This window comes from Alligator mississippiensis, chromosome 1, assembly GCF_030867095.1.
Source record: "Alligator mississippiensis isolate rAllMis1 chromosome 1, rAllMis1, whole genome shotgun sequence".
NCBI classification, from domain to species: Eukaryota; Metazoa; Chordata; order Crocodylia; family Alligatoridae; genus Alligator; species Alligator mississippiensis.
Genome location: NC_081824.1, coordinates 123,433,900 through 123,451,758, shown reverse-complemented (window position 1 = coordinate 123,451,758; position 17,859 = coordinate 123,433,900). Strand labels below are relative to the sequence as shown.

The window sequence follows — 17,859 nt, the reverse complement described above, 5'->3', positions numbered from 1 at the left end:
TTTACTTTGTTGCAGTGCACGTGTAGATGCTGGTCAGGGCTGGTTGGGGCATGAGGGTGCTGCAGTGAAGGGCTGGCAGCTGGCTAGCCCTGCATTGTAGCATCCTCATGCCCCAGCTAGCCCCTCCGCAGCATGTTGAGCTGGGTCAGAGTAGCTCCAGGCTGGAAGACTGATGGGGCATCTGCTCCCTGCTTAGCATGCTGCAGTCCCAGGTGTATGTGTCAACACCACACCTGGGAGGAATAAATTCCAGTGCGCACCGTGCCAGAGTTTATTGCGTCCAATTTCATGTGTAGACGTGCCCACTGATAGGTAGTGGTAGCTGAGGCCTTTGCTCATTGTTTCCCACTAAAGGTGAGGTGGCTTAGATTTAGTGGATCTGAACAGCCACAATTTTAATTTTCCTTTACCCTATTCCTCAAACCACCTTTCGCATTACAAGGGAAGGAAAGGCATGCAGAGACAGGGTCACACTTTTTCAAAGCATGATCTAATCCAGTGGTTCTTAACCTTTTTATATTCTGGGCACCTCTCCGTAACACTTTCTTGTATTTGGCACCATCCTGGTTGAGAACTACTGTTAGGCTTCATCAGCTAACCTCAGTGGTTCTCAACTGCGGTTATACCATGCTGTTTCTGGGAGTAGCATGCAGGGTTGAACTGGGAAGGGCTGCCACAGAGTCGGCACTTCTGTCTGTCTGATAATCCTAATGCAGGCAGGTGTACATGCTTTTGCTGCAGTTCTGGTCTGACTCTACATGAGGCACACGGAGGAGCACTGACAGTAGTTGTGGCATCCATGCTGCAGGACCCTTGAAAGGCTCTTGTAGCATCCCAGAGTGCTGCAGCACCCTGTTTAAAGAATCATTGATCTATATTATCTGTAGGTCCTTCTTTACATATGGGATAAGTGTAAGAGAGGGGTATTCTTTCTGTCTAGACCTTGCACCCTTTGAAATAAAGCACAAAACCCAGAAAAGGACAACACTAAATGTGTATGTTCAGATGGAAGCTAGTCAGCCGTGGAATACAGAGGGGAAGATAAGTGTGTGCAGGGGGTTGTTAATGTGACTGACAGTGAGGCATTCTTCCCTACTAGAAGTTATGTTTGTCAAACCAAATTTCCCTATTACATAACATCTCCAACATAACTGTACTCTTACTATAGCTTTGCCTCAGCTGAGGCTTTTGTATTTTAGCTGCAAAAGTCATGTGAACATATGTCAGCCAGAAGCTAAATTTCAAAAGAAGTGGCTGTCACCATCTTGGATTAATGTAAGTGGTAATATTCTTTAATTTTTACTGTTTCACTCTTCCTTGCTTGTCTTTCACTCAAGGCATTTCATGGCAGACCTTCTCTCACTCAGCATGTGAAAGTATTTCTATTTACATTTGCTTACACGCCATTTTGGTTTAATTTAGTTGCAGTGTCATTTGATCCTGACCAGTAGTTGCTTAACCAGCACAGAAGGCAATAATGGAAAACAATTTTGACTGACTCTGTCTCAGTCAAGTGGATTGTCTGGCAAACGAAGTGTGTAAAAATAGATAGTGTGATTATTTACAGACACGTGGGCTATAGGACAGAGGTGCCCCATACTTTCTGGCTCAGTTCCATAGGGCAACCATATATTGTCACCATATGGAGGAATGATACTGGTGTTTGGTTCTCAGTTACAGAATACACTTCAGCTCTGCTGCTAGATTGCTATTCTTTTTAGAAAATGGATGTAAATTTGTATAGAAAATTAAAGATTTTGTTTTTGTCATACTGCATAACCAGGTATATATATTTAGTCTTGATACAGTGCAATGTAGCTGGAATAATGCCATCAGAGTTCGTGGTCTCAGATTTATATTGCCTGTAACTGCGAGCAAAATTTGTCCCATAGTCTTTCCTTTGATTTGTCTTTTAATATTCTTATAAATAATATTAACATTTCAAGCTGTTAATGTGTAGACATTAGCTTCCGTGTATGTGCATGCACACACCTGTACATGTCCACACGCAAATGCACGCACAGGTCACATCCAGATGAATGCAGCCCTGCAGTATGTGGCACTGCAGACACGTCTGCAGCACCACATACTGCAAGTTCAATTGTTCTCTGTGCTGCAAAAGAGCAGCACAGAGGGGGTTTTTTTGACTGCTGCAGGGGTAAAAAATCCCCTGGAAAAAGAAATTGGAGTGGCGCACAAAGCGGGAGCCTGGCCACCCAGAGCCACACTCCGCTGCCAGCTAGGTTCTGCATGGCAGGATCACTGCTGCTGCAGCCCCAGAAGGTCCCCAGAACCCCCAGTAAGGCTGCTGGGTCCAACCCAGTGCTGGCCCCAGCCTCCTCTATCCCCCCAGGGTAACTTGCCTCGTACCAGAATATACGTGGCATAGGCGTTCCCTGGGGATAACAAGCATCAGCACAAGGGGCGCCACTGATAGTTGTCCTGGGGAACCAAATGTCCACGCACATCGGGACGTGTCTACAGAGTTCTAGTATGTTACACTTGTATTACTTGGGTTTAACTTAATTTGTTTTAACAAATTATTTTGTTTGCATTGGTGTAACTGATACCAGAATCTGTTCAGGTGTCCTTTCCAAAAAATTATTTGCCACGCACTATTCATTGCTTATAGGATTGTGCCATAATAGTCAATACTTCTCCCAACTGGTAGATGTATGTTAGTGGTTCTCAACCTTTTTAGCTTCAAGGTACCTCTCGATAGATATAAAACACCAGTCAGACAGTGTCAGCTCTTTGCTTTCACTCAGTTTTGACTACAGAAAATAATAGAGCAGTTATTTTTTTTGCAAAGAACCCAGAAAGACCACAATAGGTCAGAATATTTTTAACACTATGTATTCCTATTTGAAAACTTTGCATTTATCTTGTGATTCATGTTTGCACACCTAACAGTATACAAGTATTTCATGACACCCCATGGCATGCCTAAAAGGTTTTTAAAGCATGCTGGGGTGCTGTAGGGTCGAGAATCACTGGTGTAGATTCCATTATTCTCTGTCTCTGGGTCAGTCAGGGTCATATTCTGTTAGATGCCAAGTTGTCATTTTTGCCTTTTCAAGTTGGGGTACATTTAGTTTCTTTTTATCACCTGTTTTCTGAAATAGCTAATCATTTCACCTTATTCTGCATAGAAAGTGAAGGGATTTTATTCTGAGACTTCGCTGATGATTCATGAATTGGCTCCTGACAATTATCTTGTATGTAGTGCTTATTAACCCTTCTAGTCCGTTCATCTTAGCACTGTGTCTGTACTACAGTTATCAAGGCTCATGTGGAAACCTGCCAAAAGAGTCAATTCTTGAATAGATTAGGTTTGTAAATAGGTTGCAAACATGCAAAATATCACAAATGTAATTCAGATCATTCCAGTACTTCTGGTTCAGCTCCTTGACCGTCAGTAATTCTGAATATGGTGTCAAGCACAAATCTCTTTGTAGACCCACAGTGTTCAACTTAGTGCACTTAACAAGAAAAGGTCTCCCAAATGGTGCCCAGGAAATAAGTGGTGCTTGCAAATAAAGAGAAAATCTTGCCATCTTGAATGAAATCCTAGTTTCACCGTAGCTGCAAAATAGTAAAATCTCAGTGACATCAAGGACAGGATTTTATCTTTCAGTTTTGAATGAAACTCAGTTTGAATCCTTAAGGTAGTGGTTAGAGCACATCTTTTTCCCTTCTTGCTGCCAATCTCAGCATATAAATGGAAACCTTTGCCATTCTGGGTTTCTCCTTTAGCATATTTAACATCACTGGATGAGAACACTGGAACAAAATATCTACATGGAAATAACATGTAGAGACTTTAAGGAAAATATTAAAAAGTAAGATACTTTTAGTTGAAATTGCCATTGTTTCTAATGATTGGTCTATATCAGGCAAATAATTCTGGAAGTAAAGAGTAAGACATATTCCCTGCCCCAAGGTGCTTTCAATGTCATTTGAATGGAAAACATTTATAGGATTAGGGACAAAAGTGCAACAGATGGTAGTTTAGAAGATGAGAGAAACCTGAATCTCCTTTTAGTTCCTTCATGCTTCCACTTTGCTGATATGTTTAGGTAGGTTTGACCCAAGTTTAGCTAAAATGCCATAATTTGTGACATGAATGAGCAAATTTTTAAACTATTGGTGTTACTCAGCATGAAAAAGATAGGAAGTCAGTAAAACTTTATGGTCTGATTATATTGATAGGGTCCTTCAGATCCAACCTTCCCAACAGTCTGCCATAAGCCTGGGTTAAGCATAATAGAAACCTGGCAATAGTGAATAGAAAGAACTAGGTGCAGCTAATAACTGGGCATCCATCTGTACCATAGGGTTATTGGATGAAAGAGGTAAGGGGAAATACTTTCTTTGTAATAATCACAACAAAAGAAACAGAAACTAAACACCTGGCAAAAACTCATGAGTCATGACAGGAATTTAAAAGATATAATCTTGGGCTGAAAGGGTTGGTTAATAGGATAAATTATTCGACAAGGATCCTGACCTGTAGATTGCTGCTGAGTGTTGGGAGCATTTTGCTTTTGACTTGTGCCTTATTTCACACCCTGAGGTATGCATACAATGCACCATAATTGCATACTTTGTTGTTTTCCAATATATGTGTGATAATGTTTTGGGCTCATGAATTCCCTCTAGTCTGCAGATGGTCTCCTAATTTTATAGGGCTTGGTGGTCATGTGAGTTGTACATGGTACAGTGGTGAAAAGAAACACAAAAGTACTAGAAGCCATTTCACAAACCCAAGCATTGTAATCCAATGGGCAAACTCACTGGCTAAGAAAGCAGACTAAAGTTTTTAACACACATCTAGTCCAAAACCCTTTCAGCAAGGTACAGTTTGAAGTAAATACAAAACAGTAACCAGTCACAGCTTCACTAGTTAGAAAGGAAGAAGAGACACCCTTCCTCTTTAGTTGCTCTTACTAACCACAGTGGGTGAACCCTATGGTACTTCTCTGATCCTGGGTCTTTCCTGTCTGCTCTACTGCCTAAGAGGCAGGAAGCCTCATACAAGATGTTGCTGTAAGGCATTTACCATTGAGCAAGCATGTGGCCTGCAATTGCAATGCTTAGTTTAAAGGGGCCAAAGGGCTGTAACAAGCATTGTGGGATGCACAGGCTCCATAAGCCACTATTGCAGTTCAGGTACCCCACAAAGCATATACCAGAACACTGTCATGACACAGCAGTTTCACAGAAGATCAGAAAACAAAATGAGTAGAGGGCAGGGACTCTGGAAGTAAATGAGGAGCTGGGGGAATCCAGTTTACTGTCTGGAACATTAGAAAAAAAACATTCCTTCCTATAGAAAAGACATAGCTGGTGACTGCTGCTGCAGGAAGCAGTAACAGGCTACTTAAAGCCATCGGAACCTTAGTGGTACATTATAAAAATGTGTCAGTGGAGTTTCAAGAACAGAAGGGTCATTTGAAGATGTTGTGGCAGTTTGGGTTTCAGCAAGGCCTGACATGGGACTTGTAAATTCTCACCAGAAACTTAAACCTACTCTGCCCCCTTACTACCATTATTGGTACACTACTCCACAATTTCGAATGCTGCTCTTGTCAGCTTTTGGCTCTCTTACAAGGCCGTTTCATAGCCACAACCCCTGTGGTTTTCTGCTTTGAACAGATGGCTTATTGCGTAGAAAGGTATTTTACCTCAGTTTCACTACATTTATTTATTTATTTATGTTACATTCTGCATTTTTTTAAAGAGGGAGTTAGGTTTATGGCGTGAGTGCATAGTTGGGAATCATTGTTAGCCTGTTCAATTATCTTTTTATTTCAAGACATACTTCACTATGAACCCTTTCCCCCACCCCCTAATTGCTCTTGTTACTTTTCTGGAGCATTTTTGGAGATGTTTTACTCTCTTCCGAATTTTAATTAGTTCAGAATGTTTAAAGAGAAAGAGATGGAATGTCCTGAAACAGACTATAACAGAATGGAACACAAAAAAATCTTTCTAAACAAGAACATTACTCTGTGAAGTACAAACTCACTTTAAACTCAGTATATGGGCCTTCTGTATCTAATCTTTGTTTCTTTAATTGATATCGTCTGGTCTGTTTGAGTGAAAATGCTATTCCCATAAGAAAAATATTTATTCTAAATATTATTGTTGCCTAGGTTCTTCTTAAATTCATGAGATACAGCAACTATGAAGTTGATTTAATATTTTTAACAGTTCTATAGTGTTTTCTCAGTGTTGCCATGAAAACAATTTCAGTAAATACTATAGTTATTGCATTTGGTAGCTTGAAATTAGATTACATATTGTTGAAAATGGCAGATTTTTGCTTATAATTTTTGGAACTTCTCTGTTGTGATGAGAAATTAAAAATAAAATAAAAGTATTCAACTGAAACCCCTTCAACAGTAAACTGATGTCATTCCTGTCTCAGTTTAAACCAGAGCTTACTTCTGCCCTCGTTCTCCAATTAGTCCCCTTGCTATATAGCTTAATTATGCCCATTATTTTATGTTTGCCATGCTGATATTAGTAATAAAAGATATTTACTAAAGTGCCTTAGAGTTCTGATTGCCCTTGCCTGGTACTGTTTCTCTTAAAATTGGTAGAAATATACATACACACACACATGAATATATGGATATATATGCACTATAAGACATACTGGGGAGGAACAGAACAGTTGCTTATACCATAGATATCCGTCACTGGACACCACTGCTTAGGACACCTGGGTGTGGTAGACAAGAAGATGTCTTCTGAGTCATACCTCACTGATTCCTGAGAGCCCTATTCAACGCTCCCTGAAATCAGATGTTTCCTTGGTATTTGGGTTGGATTTTATAAAAGGAACTACAACTTTTAAGTTATTCCTGCTATGCCCTACAGTCTGCAGGCAGAGCACTAGGTTAATTTCAGAATCAGGCAGACCACATCCCCTTTCTATTGAACAAAGCCTTTTATGCCCTTATTCAGCACCCTGTCCTTGTATAGTAAGGCATATGTTTGAGTGGGCGTGTCTACATGTGCCTTTACACATGCCTAAACTTAATGCACATTAAGGTGATTTAGATGCGCGTCTGCGTGTGTGTCCTAAGGCACATTAATGCAGTGTGCGCCCTGACTTGGGACTAAAGTTAGTCCCAAGTCAGTTGACATATACAGTGTTAATGTGCCTTAGCATATCTACATGTGCATTAAGACACTTTAGCTATTCAAGCCTAAATTTGATACCTGTTTTGCAGGTATCAAATTTAGGTGCAAATAGCCTAAAATCACCATTTTTAAGGCATATTAAGGGTGGACCCTTAATGCACCTTAAAAATGGCTAACACACCTTAAATTGGCACGTGTAGATGTGCTCAGTGATTTACCGCATTTGGAGCTTTAGTACTAGTAAATACTTGGTTACAGGCCTGCCTATTCCACTCCACAGATGTGTATGCTAGGGAAAAAACATCCTATATCCTCATCTCCCATTTTAGGATAGAATATTTCCTGAACATTTTTATCTATGACCTTGTTTTAAAAGAAAAAATGAACAAAAAAAAGTGGAAAAGTAGCACGTTGGTTCATGGCTGTGGGGTATAAGAATTCACAGCATGATGCAATCTTTAGGTTTCCTATGGGTGAGGCACTCAAGCAATACACTATAAAGCAGGTGTACTCCTCCCATCTCCTTAGAGAAGTATGTACCTGAAGCTGTTTCCCAGCATATTTATTTTGAAGATATGCAATTACCTGCTGTCATGTGTTCAACAGTTTGGGAAGTGAACCAACTACTCCCCTGTTATCTTTATTTACCAAACTGTTCTCACAAAAATGGCACCAGGGTACTTTTAATTCTCTGTTTACAAGATTAGTGGAACTAATCCTTTTAATGATGTGGTAGTTCAACTGAAAAGCTCAAGATAGTGTCTTTCTATTTGTAGTGTCTCAAATTTTCTTTTAAAAAGGTCTTAAATATTTACATAAACTTACAAATAATTTAAAGGCACTTGTGATTCATAGTAGTAGTTCTCTTAATGGGTTCTCAAAGGTCAAAGTACATGTAAGTTCATAATCATTTGTAAGAACGTTGAATATTTTGCAGGTGACCTTAAACTATTTAAAATGCAAACACATTTTTTAGTGGTCTTCCACATATAGTTGTATAGTATTTTTGCCATCAGTGGAGTGTGTCCTTTTAGAATGGAAATACCCATACCAATAATTATTAGAACTGACCGTTAGATCTTATTACCATTTACATTTATCCATTGGTATTTGCTTAAAATCTTAAACTTTAGTGGAATTAAAAGCCAATGGAATGCTGACATTTTTAAAGTATAATGATATATACTGCAAGGAACAGAGACCATTTTCTTATGCCATGCTAAAGACGGTTTAATACAGTTTTTTAAATAACACAGAGCAGTAAGATATAATTACCCAAAGATTAACTTTCTGGATGTGGTAGTTGTATAAAAACACTGCTTTTTGTTTTTGTGCTCTGTTGTTCTTAAAAAATATGTATCACTGAAACAGTCATTTTTCATATTTACATCTGTCTGGTACTGCTGTTTCTAATATTCTGGTGGTCTGTGGACTCCTGGGGGTCCACAGATTATGTCTAAGGGGTCTGCAAAAGATGACTATGATCAATCAAAACTATGTGACTACAATATTTATAATTCAAAGGGGTCTGCACTTCCATTCAAAATTTCTAAAGAGGTCTGCACCTCCATTAAAATATTTTTTGGGGTCCACAAATGAAAAAAGGTTGAAAAACACTGCTCTAGGACTATAGTCTTAATGCAATCAGAAGTACAGTATAACTCTGTATACCGCTGCCCTTGTTACATAACAGGCTTAACATAGGAAGGCAGGTTTTCACCCTGCTTCAGTGCAGTATATTAATTTCAAGAAAGCTGATGAATAGTATTTATGTTGCTTAGGATGTTATGTTCAGTGGAAATACTCTCAGGCTTACTTGAATGTTCTGATCACTTTTACAGTTCACTGTTACCCAAGTAAGCTCTAGTTTAAATTGACACAGGGGTGAGATCAGAATCTCCTTTGAAAACCGTATAATGGAAACTACTGCAATATAAAAAATCTGTGAATTTGCTTCTTAAAACAAAGTTATTTCTTGTGATAGGTTCTAAAACCATAGCCCTTGAGACTGATGTCTCCTTTTCAGTCAGAGAATACATGTACGTGGATAATAGCACAAGCTTTATTTACCATGTGACCCAGCTAGTGCATCTGAGAGCTGTTCTGGCTTTGAATAATTTCCCTTCAGCAAAGAGGGTCTAAAATTACAAAATCACCTAGTACTTTGGTAGCTAAGTGTGTAATTGACTAAATATATAGGATGTGCTTAGTTAAGAAGTTGACTATGAAAACATTATTGGGTGCTATTTTAATAAAATAAACACCTGGATATATAACTCATTGATCAGTGCATATTCAAAATAACCTTTTGTTCCCAGCAGACTGAGAGTACGAAATGTGACAGCCCCAAAGTACACTCTTGTCTCTTTAATGTAAACTGTAACAGGTCATACTTCTGGTTATGGAAACCACTATTTCTGCTCCCCGCATTCTGGCCATGAGGTGGTCATCAGAAACACACATCAAAAGTATTACCTTTCCCTACAATGATCTGATATCACATAGTGGAAAAGGTCATGTTCAAACATCAAAGAGCCTCCCATTTAACCAGAGGCACATTAAATACAGTGACCATTGTTTGAAGGTCAACATTCACTATTTGGGAGCATTGGTACCATGCATTTCTCCTGTTCAGTGTGTTTAGGGGAGAAGCTATGGAATCTCAAGTACCTTTGTGTGGTAGTGGTTGGAACATGCTGACTTTTTAATGGCGACTGTATTTATAGTTTTATTTTGAAATGTTCATTTGGATCTTAAGTTGTTTCATAAAGGAGATGGCTGAAGAAGATGGGAAGCATCTATTCACTTTTGTTTTGTTGGGTTGTCAGTAGTATTCATCAGGGGACTTCCATAGTAACTATAAGCTTACACTAAATATTTGCATGTGAAAATGGATTTCTCTGTGCATTCAAAAATATGTACGGCTTCATCTTACGTAGCTATATAAGCATAGGAAATAGGTAAGAGCTTGGTGTGCAAGAGGTAAACGCTTGGTGTAATTTTGTATTGCAATGATGCTCTCTACTCAAGCTCCATAGAAAAAAATAGCAGCAACTCAGATCTTGAGCAAATACAGTTTCTAGGCACACAGTGTACTTTGCAACCAAGCTTGGTAACATGTGAATGAACTATTTTGCTGTGCAAGTTTAGAGAATGCTTTTAGCAGTAAAAGCCACTGCTGGTTTCTCCTCAAAATCCTCCCTCCTTGCAGTGCATTGGAAATGACTGAACTTTGGCCTTCAATCTGCTGACACCCTGAGGGAGTGTAAATGTAATGACGTCTTTGCTTGTTTCAGCTGCACAACAGGAAACGCTCATGGCCTCCCCTTCTTCCTGCTTTGAGAAAGTAGTGCTCTTTTTTTCCTTCCCTGCAGTAGAGCCGGCTGAGACCTAGTTTCAGGTCTGCACTCTGCAGTGTGCCAGTGCTAGCACACTGCCCTGATTGATGTTTCCATCTAGGAGAGCCAGCCAATCAGCTGGTTATTACTGTGCTTTAGTGATGATGCGAGAAATATGATAATTTCTCTCTCTCTCTCTCTCTCTCTCTGTCTTTTTTCGGAAGAAGTGACTGAGAGAAGCATACAGTTATATTTCAGTGGCTCACTTTACAGAGCATGTCAGTGGATACAACTCAGCTGAAAAGACCAGGATGGTCAAGTGATAATGTGCCTTGGGGAGACTGCATCACTTGCATAATATAGAGGACAGACTGTCAGGTGGGCATAAAACGTTCAAAGGATCCTGAAATATGGTTCAAATGGTGCTGAATAATGCTGAATATAAAGGGCCTGAATAGATTTCTCTCACTTGATGGAATACAGAATCTTGCCTTTCACAAAATACTGATAGGAAATCTCTTATTTAACCCTTTCTATCTGCTGCCTTTCTACTTTGGCCCAGAAGCACAGAAACAAATAAGAATGGATTTTGCCTTAGCCAAGTCAGGCAAAACATGAGAGTAAAGCAGAGTGCTTACAAGTGAAATGGATCAGTTTAGTGTTCAACCCGTATGTATTTTTAACAATAGTAGGCAAAAACATCACTTTTTAAAAGCAAAAGACAAACACTATAATGAATGTGTATGTTGTGGTATGCTAGGAGGCATGGGGGGTATTTTAAATTTGTAAGATTCAGTCAACTCTGAATGGAAATGGTTATGGCACAGTTGATTTAAAAAAATGATTATAAAAATCCTGTTCTCAGGGCATCATTGTCTGGGCTTTGCAATAGTACTACAGTCTTTACCTCAGGAGATTTTTCCAACCAACTGATGTAAGAAAGAAAGCAAAAGGATATATGAATACACTTAGAATAGGATCAATTGATTTTAAATTAAATCTTTCTAGAATAGTTTTTTCTTGACACAATTCTTCTTTGTTTATTCCATTTTTTTTCAAAGCCATGCCCAAGCTCGAATGGACCTTTTCTTGTGTGAAACAAGAAATATTCACAAATAAAGTTAGGAGAGATATATGAAGAGAAATAATGGGGTAAGAGTAATAATGATTTAGAAGATTACCAGTCAGACCTCCTGAGTTCTCTTTCAAACACCATCTCTTTTGGGCTGGGCACGTTTAAGCCTCTGTGTTTCAGTTTACAGATACAATAGTAGTGAACTATTAATATCAGGATGCATTAATTTATTCCTATGACACATTTTGCATCTTTGGATAAAAGGTACATGAGTACAAATACTATCACTCATAGTTTATATTCAAATATTGGAATAAATGGCTACAGTCTGTTTGTAATTTAACCTGCTATATGTCAGTATTACATGTGATGGTTGGTAGTGAATATAGTATCTATATGAGGGGCATTGGTTAGGAAGAGTGGATAATGTTAAAAATTCATCAGTATTGTGTAAATTGATACACAGTTTTCAGTAAACGGCACCCACATTGATAATCTTAGCAAAAAGATCAGAAGTTGGTCATGGACTGAGACTGAAGTATTTTTTGATGCTTAGAGAACACTCCAACCCAGGCCTGAAATACATTGATAGGGAAGTATAGTGAAACTTACAGTTTTGCTGCGTGCTGTGTTTTTGTTTATTTGGATAAATACAGGATTTTTCCAGCTCTTTCAATATATACTTCAAGAGCAGCCAACTTCACTCAAGAAGGGTTTTTTTAGGTTTTTTTAAAGAAATGTCAGTCTTTATTATGGATTTCATGCATTTTCAATGATCGGCACTCTCTGTTGAGTTAGTTTTCTAGCTGTGTGTTTTTTTCCCTTATAGTGTTAAAAGAGTAGACTGAAAATATAAGTAACACATTAAAATACTTACAAGGGTATGAAAATTTCCCCAGGGGACAGAGACCCTTCACTGGGCATTTTTTGTATTTGAAGGATTATTTAGGTCCAAGTCATCTGTTTCCTTTGATATATTTTGTGAGACTTTTTGGTTTCTTGCTTTATGGTTCTAATTAATATCAATAACTAATATCAATTCTGGAACTCCATCTAAAATGTACAAACAGAATATTGGTATAGATCTGTGAGCACAGTATTGGATTCTTGAGTTTTTTGGTTCAGTGTCAATGAAATGGCCAATTTTCTCATGTGATAATGTATAGTGAATTAATTGTCATGGTAATTGAGGTCCCTTTCTCTTGTGAAATGGAGCTGCTTGTTGCCAGTAAATGAGGCCTGTAAAGCCTAAATGATAGTATTGACTTGTGCTTGTTTTAACCCACATCCAGTGGTGGCAAAGGAATGGTTAGTCCTTTTTGGGAACTGTCACTTGACTCTTGCACCAACTCTGGTTTGGGGAAGATGCTCAGCTTCTCACTGGGCATGTCTACACATGCAATTAGTGTGCTTGAATAAACTCCGGCATAATTTGCATTGGAGTTTATTGCTCCCAGGTGTGCCATTTGTACAGGTGCCCAGGACTGCAGCATGTTGAGCTGGGGTGGAGCAGCCCTGGCTGGCAGGCGGCTCTGGAGGTTTAGCCTGTAAATAACTCCGCCATAGGATAGTACTTGTGTCTGGCAGTACTATCCTACAGTGGAGTTCATTAGTTTACTTTGTCCTAATAGCACTGTACATGTAGATAGTGATATTTTATTGCAGAGCTAATGAGACAACTCCGCAGTAAACATATCCATAGCCCACTGTTTCCTTGGCTTTCCCTCTTCAGGTGTGACCTTGTCTATAATCTGATATGACTCTGTCACAACCCACTGCATCCCGTTGACTCTATTTGTGGCTTAATGAGTTGGATGTGATTGGGTGTTCTTCAGATGCCCAGATTTTGGGATTGTGGTGCTGCTCTGTGGGTATGGAGCAAAGCCAGGCCAAATAGCTGCTGCTGGGCTATTTGCCTACGAAGGGGCACAGACATAATGCTGGCCATTGTTTGAGGTAGGGTTGAAGAAAGAGAGGTTGGCCTGATTTCTGGTGCAGTTTTTACCACTGTTAGTGGGTGCTGAGCAAGTAAGTCTAGGGCAGTATAAGGCTGTTAGAAAATAAAATAATCACTATGGGTGAATCTACATGTGTGTTTTACTGCTGAGTTAACTAATTAGTTCCGTAGTAAAGTGTCACTGTCCACATGTGTGTCAGTATCAGGACATTGTGGACAGTACTATCTTATGGCAGAGTTATTTACTGTGCTGAAACGCCTATGTGGACAGTGATTGGGAGAGCAGCACTTTGAGCCAGGGTGGGGTAGCCCTGGGCTGGCAGCAGGCTTAGGGGGTCAGCCATGCAGCTGTGCAGCTTTGGTGCTCTCAGGCCCAAGCCAGCCCCTCTGCCACCAGCACTGCCACCTGGACCCCAAGGTGAACCCCCCGAGCCTGCTGCCAGCCCAGGGCTGCTCCACCCCATCTCGAAGTGCTGTTGTCCCAAGCGCACATGTAGATGCTTCATTTGGGAGCAGCGTACTCCGGCACAAACTGCTCCAGAGTTTATTGTGTCACCTTTATTGCACATGTAGATGCACCCTACAAGGACCATTTGTACATGTGTAGAGTGGCCAGTGCTGTTTACTAATACATTCTTTCTTATATCATCAAAATTAAGCCTGAGTTTATCTTAAGGGTTTCATATACTTGGTGATGGCTTTCTGAAGAGAGGGAGATTTTGTCTTATGAATATAAGGTAATGGGATAGAAATCCATTTTCTTGATTTCTATATATTTTTTGCAAACATCAGTGTAGACTGCATTATATTCAAAGCTAAATATCCACAAAATATTTTTAAAATTAACCCTATTTCTTTGTACATCCTATTGCTGTAAAGCTTGAAGTATTTACCACCAATTAAATGTTACTGTTTTTGCAAGTTTAAAGAAAATTGGGAAATTTAATTTTCACTAATTATTTAGCTACATGAGAGGCTCTGCATGAAAATTACTAGGCGTAAATTAAGTTTAAATTAGAAGAGAAATGCATTAATTTTTTCTTATTTCATCTGCTATTTGTGTTTCCTTACTAGTTCATCTGTAAAAAAGAATTCTCTTAGCAGTGTAGCAAGTTTTCAGAAAAATTAAATGAACTTGCAGCTAGGCTGATAGCCTAAAATTAAAACTTTTGCTTGAAATAGATTAAGATGGAAAAGTTTTAATAATAACTCTCTTATTATTACAAGGCTTACTTTCCCTTCCATCCCGTGATATTAGCAGGCATGGTTATGATTTCACTTAGTGGCAACATTGTGGAAGGCAATGGGTAAACTCCTTCCTTGTGCTGAATTGCTGAAAAAGTGGTTGCAAGAAGGAACAGCAAGTCTTTTCCCACTGGGCACGTCTACACATGAATATTTGCTGCACAGTAACCAAAATTACTGTGAAGTATGGGTGCATGTTTACATGTGCATGCCTGTACTGTGCAGTAAATATGGCGACTTAGGCTGCCTAGAGCATAAATTTGATACCAGTTATCAAATTTACCCTCGATCAAATTTACACCCAATTAGTTACTGCACGGTAATACATATGTAGACACCTTACTGAGCAGTAACTCTGTGTGTATGGACTGATTTGGGATTAACTTTAATCCCAAATCAGTCCACACACAACGTTAATATGGTTTAACTCCTGCATGTGTAGACACTGGCCTATTCTCACTTACTGCTCGGTAAATTTAAGCAGATGTAAATGCACATGTAGACATGCCCACTATGTCAGAAGAGGGCATGATCTGAGAACAGACCTCAAGAGAGGGTCACATAAGGAAACACTACCTTTCTAAAGGTTTGTGTCCTGATTCTCAGCCAACTAACTCATAGATTCATAGATGTTATGATTGGAAGGGACCTCATTAGATCATCGAGTCCGACCCCCTGCATAAGCAGGAAAGAGTGCTGGGTCTAGATGACCCCAGATAGATACTCATCTAACCTCCTCTTGAAGACCCCCAGGGTAGGGGAGAGCACCACCTCCCTTGGGAGCCCGTTCCAGACCTTGGCCACTCGAACTGTGAAGAAGTTCTTCCTAATGTCCAATCTAAATCTGCTCTCTGCTAGCTTGTGGCCATTGTTTCTTGTAACCCCCGGGGGCGCCTTGGTGAATAAATACTCACCAATTCCCTTCTGTGCCCCCGTGATGAACTTATAGGCAGCCACAAGGTCGCCTCTCAACCTTCTCTTGCGGAGGCTGAAAAGGTCCAGTTTCTCTAGTCTCTCCTCGTAGGGCTTGGTCTGCAGGCCCTTAACCATACGAGTGGCCCTTCTCTGGACCCTCTCCAGGTTATCCGCATCCTTCTTTAAGTGTGGCGCCCAGAACTGCACGCAGTACTCCAACTGTTGTCTGACCAGTGCCCGATAGAGGGAAAGTATCACCTCCTTGGACCTATTCGTCATGCATCTGCTGATGCACGATAAAGTGCCATTGGCTTTTTTGATGGCTTCGTCACACTGCCGACTCATGTTCATCTTGGAGTCCACTAGGACTCCAAGATGCCTTTCCACCTCTGTGCCACCCAGCAGGTCATTTCCTAGGCTGTAGGTGTGCTGGACATTTTTCCTCCCTAGGTGCAGCACTTTGCATTTCTCCTTGTTGAACTGCATTCTGTTGTTTTCTGCCCACTTGTCCAACCTGTCCAGGTCTGCTTGCAGCTGTTCCCTGCCCTCCGGCGCGTCCACATCTCCCCATAGCTTTGTGTCATCTGCAAACTTGGACAGAGTACATTTCACTCCCTCGTCCAAGTCACTGATGAAGACATTAAAGAGTATCGGACCAAGGACCGAGCCCTGTGGGACCCCACTGCCCACACCCTTCCAGGTCGAAACCAACCTATCTACCACGACTCTCTGGGTGCGACCCTTCAGCCAATTCGCCACCCACCGGACTGTGTAGTCATCCAAGTCACAGCCTCTTAACTTGTTCACCAGTATGGGGTGGGATACCATATCGAAGGCCTTCCTGAAGTCTAAGTATATGACATTCACCCCTACTCCTGTGTCCAGGCGTTTCGTAACCTGGTCATAAAAAGAGACTAGATTGGTCAGGCACGATCTGCCTGCCACGAACCCGTGCTGGTTTCCCCTCAGCATAATTTGTCCTGCCGGGCTCTCACAAATGTGAGCCTTGATAATTTTTTCAAAGACTTTGTCAAGGATGGAGGTGAGACTGACTGGCCTATAGTTGCCCGGGTCCTCCTTCCTCCCCTTTTTGAAAATGGGGACCACATTGGCCCTTTTCCAGTCCTCCGGGACTTGGCCCGTGCACCAGTTGGTTTCTCGGATGCAGTTCTCATGCCGTCTTCCGCGTCCGTTCACTGGTAGGATGGAAGAGAATACCACCTGTGCACCGAACTCCTTCAGCACGCCGCCCAGAGCACTGTAGTCCACCATCAGCTGATTGGGGGTTCTCCTGGCCGCATCATTAGTACCCACATGGACTAGGATCATGGGGTAGTAATCGGTGGGCTTGATCCTGGCCTGGATTACCTCCGTCACATCCCGAATCTTTGCTCTAGGGAGGCAGTATACCTCTCGTGCTGAGGGGTCCTGGCGACAGATGGGCCCTTCCATACCTCTCAGGATGGAGTCGCCTATGATGAGCACTCGTCGCCTCCTCCTCTGGGTCCTCTTGGATCTCTTGACCTGTTCGGAGTGTGAAGAATGTGGTGTTTCTTCCTGCCCAAGGGTTTCCTCCTCCCCTTCCATCTCCTGCAGGGTCGCCAGGGCCTCGTACCTGTTCACCAGTCGGACTGGAGAAGCTGGTACCGGTTTGCTGCGAGCTGCTCCGGTCCTGGCTGTGACCGTCTGCCACTCTGCTGTGGAGGGCATTCCCCGGGCTGCTTCTTCCTTCGGTGCCTGGTCCTGCAGGGAAAGGAAATAACTGTCAATTTCATCCTCCGCCTCCCTGATACCCTTCAGTCCCCTCATGTGGACTTAATTTGCCTTTAGGCAAAACTTAAGTTCTATTAAAGTGTAACCTAAGTGGGACATATACCTTGTTCTGGTCCTTTTTCCCAGTATGAATTTTACCTGCGGTATACTTATTGACCAGTGCGTGACAGGAAACTCAGCTGAGCCACGCCACACAGCAACCTGTCCTCAGGAAACCTGCTGTAATAATGGGTAGATTTCTTTCGGTGAGGGCGAGAAGGTAATCTTTGATCCCTTTCCTATATTGGCTATTACGGAAGTTAGTACTATGTTAGGTTATAGCAAGAAAGCACTTCTGAACTTCAGAATCTTTCATAGTTTCATAGTTATTAGGGTTGGAAGGGACCTATTAGATCATTGAG

At 40.9% G+C, this 17,859-nt stretch overlaps 1 protein-coding gene across 2 annotated transcripts in view; it reads left to right on the top strand.

The window, feature by feature from the left end:
- The window catches only part of HIVEP2 (HIVEP zinc finger 2), a 192,581-nt gene that overhangs the window by 11,261 nt on the left and 163,461 nt on the right, over positions 1-17,859 (top strand). The gene's annotated exons all lie outside the window — the stretch shown is intronic.